The sequence below is a fragment of the Schistocerca gregaria genome, chromosome 4 (assembly GCF_023897955.1).
Source record: "Schistocerca gregaria isolate iqSchGreg1 chromosome 4, iqSchGreg1.2, whole genome shotgun sequence".
Taxonomy (NCBI): domain Eukaryota; kingdom Metazoa; phylum Arthropoda; class Insecta; order Orthoptera; family Acrididae; genus Schistocerca; species Schistocerca gregaria.
In genome coordinates, this window is record NC_064923.1 from 782866764 (window position 1) to 782873086 (window position 6323).

The 6323-nt window shown below is 46.2% G+C and overlaps 1 non-coding gene across 1 annotated transcript; it reads right to left on the reverse strand.

Annotated features, from left to right (window-relative positions):
• Positions 1-432: 432 nt before the first annotated feature.
• Positions 433-507, reverse strand: Trnas-cga (transfer RNA serine (anticodon CGA)). Its single transcript has one exon. It is a non-coding gene; the product is annotated as a tRNA-Ser (tRNA).
• Between the last annotated feature and the right edge of the window lie 5816 nt (positions 508-6323).

The following is a 6323-nucleotide window of genomic DNA, read 5'->3' on the forward strand; positions in this document are numbered from 1 at the left end:
GTGGCACCACATTCTGCAATCATCCTTAATTTATGAGCATGAGTGTAGATAAAGTACTGCAGTTGGACTCTCGGACGAAAGAGGAATAGATTGGAGCATATTACAACAAGCTTCCTGGCAGATTAAAACTGTGTGCCCGACCGAGACTCGAACTCAGGACCTTTGCCTTTCGCGGGCAAGTGCTCTACCAACTGAGCTACCGAAGCACGACTCACGCCCGGTACTCACAGCTTTACTTCTGCCAGTATCCGTCTCCTACCTTCCAAACTTTACAGAAGCTCTTCTGCGAACCATGCAGAACTAGCACTCCTGAAAGAAAGGATACTGCGGAGACATGGCTTAGCCACAGCCTAGGGGATGTTTCCAGAATGAGATTTTCACTCTGCAGCGGAGTGTGCGCTGATATGAAACTTCCTGGAAGATTAAAACTGTGTGCCCGACCGAGACTCGAACTCGGGACCTTTGCCTTTCGCGGGCAAGTGCTCTACCAACTGAGCTACCGAAGCACACAGTTTTAATCTGCCAGGAAGTTTCATATCAGCGGACACTCCGCTGCAGAGCGAAAATCTCATTCTGGATATTACAACAAGATTATCGTAGTTTCAGCAAGTCTCGTTATTTGACGCTAATTTTCATACACAGCATATTTCAGCCTTTTAGGTGTTCGTGAACGTGAACTACCGAAAAAAATAATTTAAATATTTAATTGCCTTAAGCTTTTCGCCTAAGTCAGCGAACACGTGGACCACAATTCTAGCTACAGGTTGCACCTGCAGTGAGAGCTATGCAATATTCTCTTCACTGGATGCCGAGACAGTAGTTTCACATTTAAAAAATGGGCACCATTGATAGTTTTCATTAGACATGCATCGTCAGAAGGCAGTTAAATAGCGCCTAATGGAGAAGGAAATTTAGACAATAACAAGGATGAACGCAGTGTTACATGTACCAAGTAATGAGAAAAGTGCGTGTCTACAGCAGACGCCTCTTCACAGACGCCTCTTATCCAATGGGGCAGCCAACTCCTTGTACCTTTTCATTTTGTAAAGAGGCTGAATATGTTTCATCTTAAAACTCTTGGCACTGTTAGGGAGGTGATCTGGAGACAATCTGAACGGAAACGTATAGAGTACCACTGTATTGTCTGCGAACCAGCCTACAGAATAATAAGAATTTGAAGTACACCAAAGTAAACATTTTCCGTCCAGCTGAGTGAGTGCTCCAAACTGTGTACACTCGCAGCACGGAGAACGGCACAAGTATTTCAACTGAGTTGTATTTATTTTGTTTCTTAAAACCACGCAAGAGGCTTACGGTACATTCAACTAAATGTTTCGGCATTTGTGCTGATAGAGAGAAAAAATTTCCAGTAATCTCTCTGGAATTTAATGCGCAGTTAATGAGCTTTTCTACTTTCGTCAGATGAGCTTTGTGTAAAAACTGCGTAAGCTCCTCTATATTACAGCAGGGAGAAGGAATCCGCTGAAATATTTAAATTCACAGAGAGTTAACAATTATGATTCTTGTTAAAGTGAATAGTTTGAGCACGGTTTGTAAAAAGTGGCACACGTGCGTCATTGACTATAGTTAGAAGTTGTACTTTTTTCGACAGTTACAAGATTTTTCCACTGGGGCAACTTTGAGATTTCTTTCAAACGTGTACAAGGTGCGTGAGAGGACTGGGACAACGTACTAACGGTACACGACAGCGCTTCTCTCCAGAAACGCTAGAGCCTGTAAAGGCGTTCTGAATTTCGGACAGTGTCGTGATTTGGAACATAAACCCAATTTCGCTCAATACTTCGAACCCTAAAGAGGATGTTGACGTACACTTTGGGGCGTGTGCCAGCTCATCTAACAATATCCAGGCTCCCTGTCATCACACGGTACTTGCTCGCACCTTAGTAAGGACGCCGGGCAAAGTGCCAGCCTTCATGCTGAACACCACCTATGGCTCTGATAATTGCCTTAATTCACCACTAAGAGACTACATAAATTTCATTAGGTATGTCATACTCAGTTCCCTCCTTAGCGGTTACGTCCCATGCAACTACTTTAATGCGCGGGTGTTTACTGATAGTTTCCCCCCACTGCTCCAAATGATCCCGAAAATATCCGATTAAAGTTCGTCAAACGAGTAGAGTGTGCGTGCAACCCTGTGAGCACTGCTGTTGTCACCTTGGAAGGCGGAGATAATAGCAGCACACTCGTCATGCGAGTGTTGAAGAAAGTCGACGTCTGGTCATCGAGAATGTTGAGCCAGCGGGAGTGGCCGAGCGCTTCTAGGCGCTACAGTCTGGAGCCGCACCACCGCTACGGTCGCAGGTTCGAATCCTGCCTCGGGCATGGGTGTGTGTGACGTCCTTAGGTTAGTTAGGTTTAAGTAGTTCTAAGTTCTAGGGGACTGATGAGCTCAGAAGTTAAGCCCCATAGTGCTCAGAGCCCCTTCGAGAATGTTGAGGTAGACAATGTTAATCACGTTCAAGGTGACCTGAATAAGGGCTCGCAAATCGTGGTAGGAAAAGCACAGCCACTACTCGAAGAACCACTTCCGCCCTCAACTACTCGCTCCATAATCTGCGGACTCAACTCGTCATTGGGCCGTTAATGCACCCACTGGCTTACGTCAAAGTAGGAAAATCGCCCCTCGCCGTACCACACTTCACGCCCCTTCCCCCGGGCAGTTACTGTGCAGTTTCTTTGTTGTCTGGCCCAAAGAAGACCTAAAACTTTCCTCCCGCTGGGAGAAACGGCATTTTGTGAGGTACTCGACTCCAAATGCCCGTTGCTGCAGTTAACGTGGCAGGCTTCACAGGGAAACTGTCTGACTAAGGGCAGCGATTCTTGTCGAGATTATCGAGCGAAGTGGCACCGTGGTTAGCAGCACTCTGCATTCGCATTCCGGAAGACAACGGCTCATACCCGCTCCCGACCATCCACATTTAGGTTTACCACCATTTTCCTAAACCGTTCCAGGCTAATTCCGGAATGGTTTTTTTGAAAAGGCACGGCTGGTTTCCTTCCTCATCCTTGACAGCATTCGAGCTTGTGCTCCGTCTGTAATGATTTCGATGTCTTACTACAGAGTTTGATACCAGTTGTCACCGATATTGATTGACATTCGTCTCCGTTCCTGGCTTTTAGAATCTGTATACGACCACTGTTCTTATTCCATTTTCCACGGCTGCTAGTGTAAACCAGTCGATGTAGACAGGTTGGACAGACCACGTTGATACACTAACCATACTACGCTGATTGTAAACAGCCCACTGGTACATACGCACCACTTCCGCCAGGACATACGTCTGTGGCATTGTGTCAGGGGGTGTGCCTGCTGCCACAGATTTGGAATGGGCACAGTGTGCGCCTTTAACGTCGTTATTAATGCGCTGTCCGGCGAGCTAACAGCTGCGCCCCAAAGCTGCCAGCAACCGCATTACACTGGCGCACTCACAGGTTCCTATTGTTCCAGTCACCTGAGCTGTCCTGTTCAACTCCTCATCATTATTTGCAGCCAGCGTAAAAAATAAACGCCAGCTAGTAGTACATTCCAGTTGAAATTAGCTATCTTCTGTACTATGAAGATGTACTGACACATAACGAATCTTCTCTGGCGATCAGGCTCAGCGTTCACCGTGACGGCACTGATGTCTATGTTAGAAGCAACCCGAATTTATTTTAAACTCATGAAAACCGCCACTTCTAAGGCTCAGCAGGTCTCAAGAGTCAAGTTAAGCTTATAAACTTCGTAGACCGTTCCATTGCTACTACAGCTGTCTATGTATATTAGTCAATGGCTACACCAGCCAATGGTTCGGGGTTATTAGTGCAAGGTTTCTTTGGCATGTTGCCTATTTAAAGGCTTCAATGGGCAACAAAACTTTCATTTTTAACATTCTGTAGAGTTAATTACCGAATTAAAAGCTTTAAGTACTGTTATAATCTACCAATAAACAGGTTCAATTTTATGTTCATGTTTGACACTATAGGACACGTATCATTTCCAGAAACTGTGTTTACGACTTGCGCACAAGTACCCAGACTATATTCATCTAGAACCTCAGAGTCGGAGCTTTAATGACTTTCAACATACTTTATACAATATTTCAAACCTTTATGAAACTTTTTCTCGCCGACACCCACACAAAAGGATGAAAGGGAAAATAATTCACCGTTTACTACTCTCTCGCTTTTTATGCAGTACAACTGAAGCGTCATACATGACATATTAATTTATTACTTCTTTACAAAGACAGCGTATTTACCAGACAGTATCCATATATACCACTGTATGCACTTGTAAAACTAATGAGAGGATCCATGCCCTCTTTTGCATGTCGCCTCTCATTTTCATTTATTTTATTAATGTTCTATGTCACTGACCGGTGGTAACAGACCGAATAAGGTTATTGTAATGAGAGTATTTGTACTGAGAGCCGGCTGGAGTGGCCGAGGGGTTCTAGGCGCTTCAGTCTGGAACCGCGCGACGCTACGGTCGCAGGTTCGAATTCTGCCTCGGGCATGGATGTGTGTGATGTCCGTAGGTTAGTTAGGCTTAAGTAGTTCTAAGTTCTAGGTGACTGATGACCTCAGAAGTTAAGTCCCATAGAGCTCAGAGCCATTTGAACCATTTTTTGTACTGAGAGCTCAAAATACTTTTCACTTGATTCCTATGCATGTTGGGTTACTTCCCAGTGTGGCCTGTGTGAGGCGAACATCGGAGGACGCGGGACACTCTGTATCCGACTGGTGGCTGCACTTCCCCGAATTCTAAGGGGGTCGTGCAGTGGGCGTAAGCGCCTGGCGGAACGACTCTGACGGAAGTCGAGTCTCGCCTATTGTGTGCAGGGCGAAACCACCTGCGAGATGTCTGAGTGTCGCCACAGTTTAACGGTTTACCGTTCCGGCGCGTCCGGAACGAAGACTCCTGACACCGACAGACTGCATTGTCCTCTTCATTCTGAGAATACTCTGGACCGTCCCCCGCTGGGTGAGGCTGTCTGGCGCCGGATGGCCGGTGGTCAAGGCAGGTTGTTTTCGTAGCCAGTCAAACGGCAAATTCACTGCCCTCAGCTGAATAGCAGAGGTATGACTGGTCAACTTAAACTTTGGCTAGTTGACGTCATATTGCTCTGCAAGAAATTGGAGGGGACGGTCGCTATTGGTGCGAATGATGTTCTGAGACAGTGTGGGGGAATTTTGGAATCAGCACTGAATACTCATTCGCAGTTTTCTGGGAGAGTAGGGAGTTGAGCAGTGTTGGCTTCGCTCTTGTGTTTCACGGGCGCAGGGGATTCGGGATCTGATCTTCGTCGGAGTCGGACGGCCTTGCGACATAGTCGCACTTTTTTTCGGCAGAACGTAGAATTCTTGGACATCCTTCGAAGCCATGGGTTGAAACAAAGTTTCTGCACACCAGAAGTCTACGCCTACATCATCAGAAAGCTGCCTACCGACGAACTGCTATAAATTTCATGACAGGTAAAGTATTTTGCGACTCTGGCATTGTAGGAACTTATCAGTTTTATACTGAAGTCCTCAGCAGCAGGCGCTCTCGCTTTGCTCGACAATTCCACCTTGCTTGTTTCTCTACGTGATCCCATGTGAGCGCTCACTACTAATCGCGATAGTGCAACATGGTATAGGGGTAGCGTCTTTGATTCATGATCAAAACGTTTTCGGTCGCAGGTTCGATCCCCACCACTGCCTAAATTTTGGTAGATAATCAGCATTGGCGGCAGAAGACTTCCGGCATAAGAAGTCAGCCTCATTCTGCCAACGGCCTTGTCAAAGAGGGCGGAGGAGCGGATAGAGGTTCAGGGCACCCTCTTTTCCTAGGGGTGGGAAATTGCCCCTAAAGGTGGAAGAATCAGCAATGATCAACGACATGAGGATGCAGAAGGCAATGGAAACCACTGCATTACAGACACGTAACGTGTATCCACAGGTCATGTGGCCTGTAGTTGAAGAAGTGTCATGACGACCTCCCCATTGACAAAAGATTCCGGTATAGTCCCCCATTCGGATCTCCGGGAGGGGACTGCCAAGGGGGAGGTTACCATGAGAAAAAGATTGAATAATAAACGAAAGGATAATGTTCTTCGAGTCAGGGCGTGGAAGGTCAGAAGTTTGAACGTGGTAGGGAAACTAGAAAATCTGAAAAGAGAAATGCAAAGGCTCAATCTAGATATAGTAGGGGTCAGTAAAGTGAAGTGGAAGGAAGACAAGGATTTCTGGTCAGATGAGTATCGGGTAATATCAACAGCAGCAGAAAATGGTATAACAGGTGTAAGATTCGTTATGAATAGGAAGGTAGGGCAGAG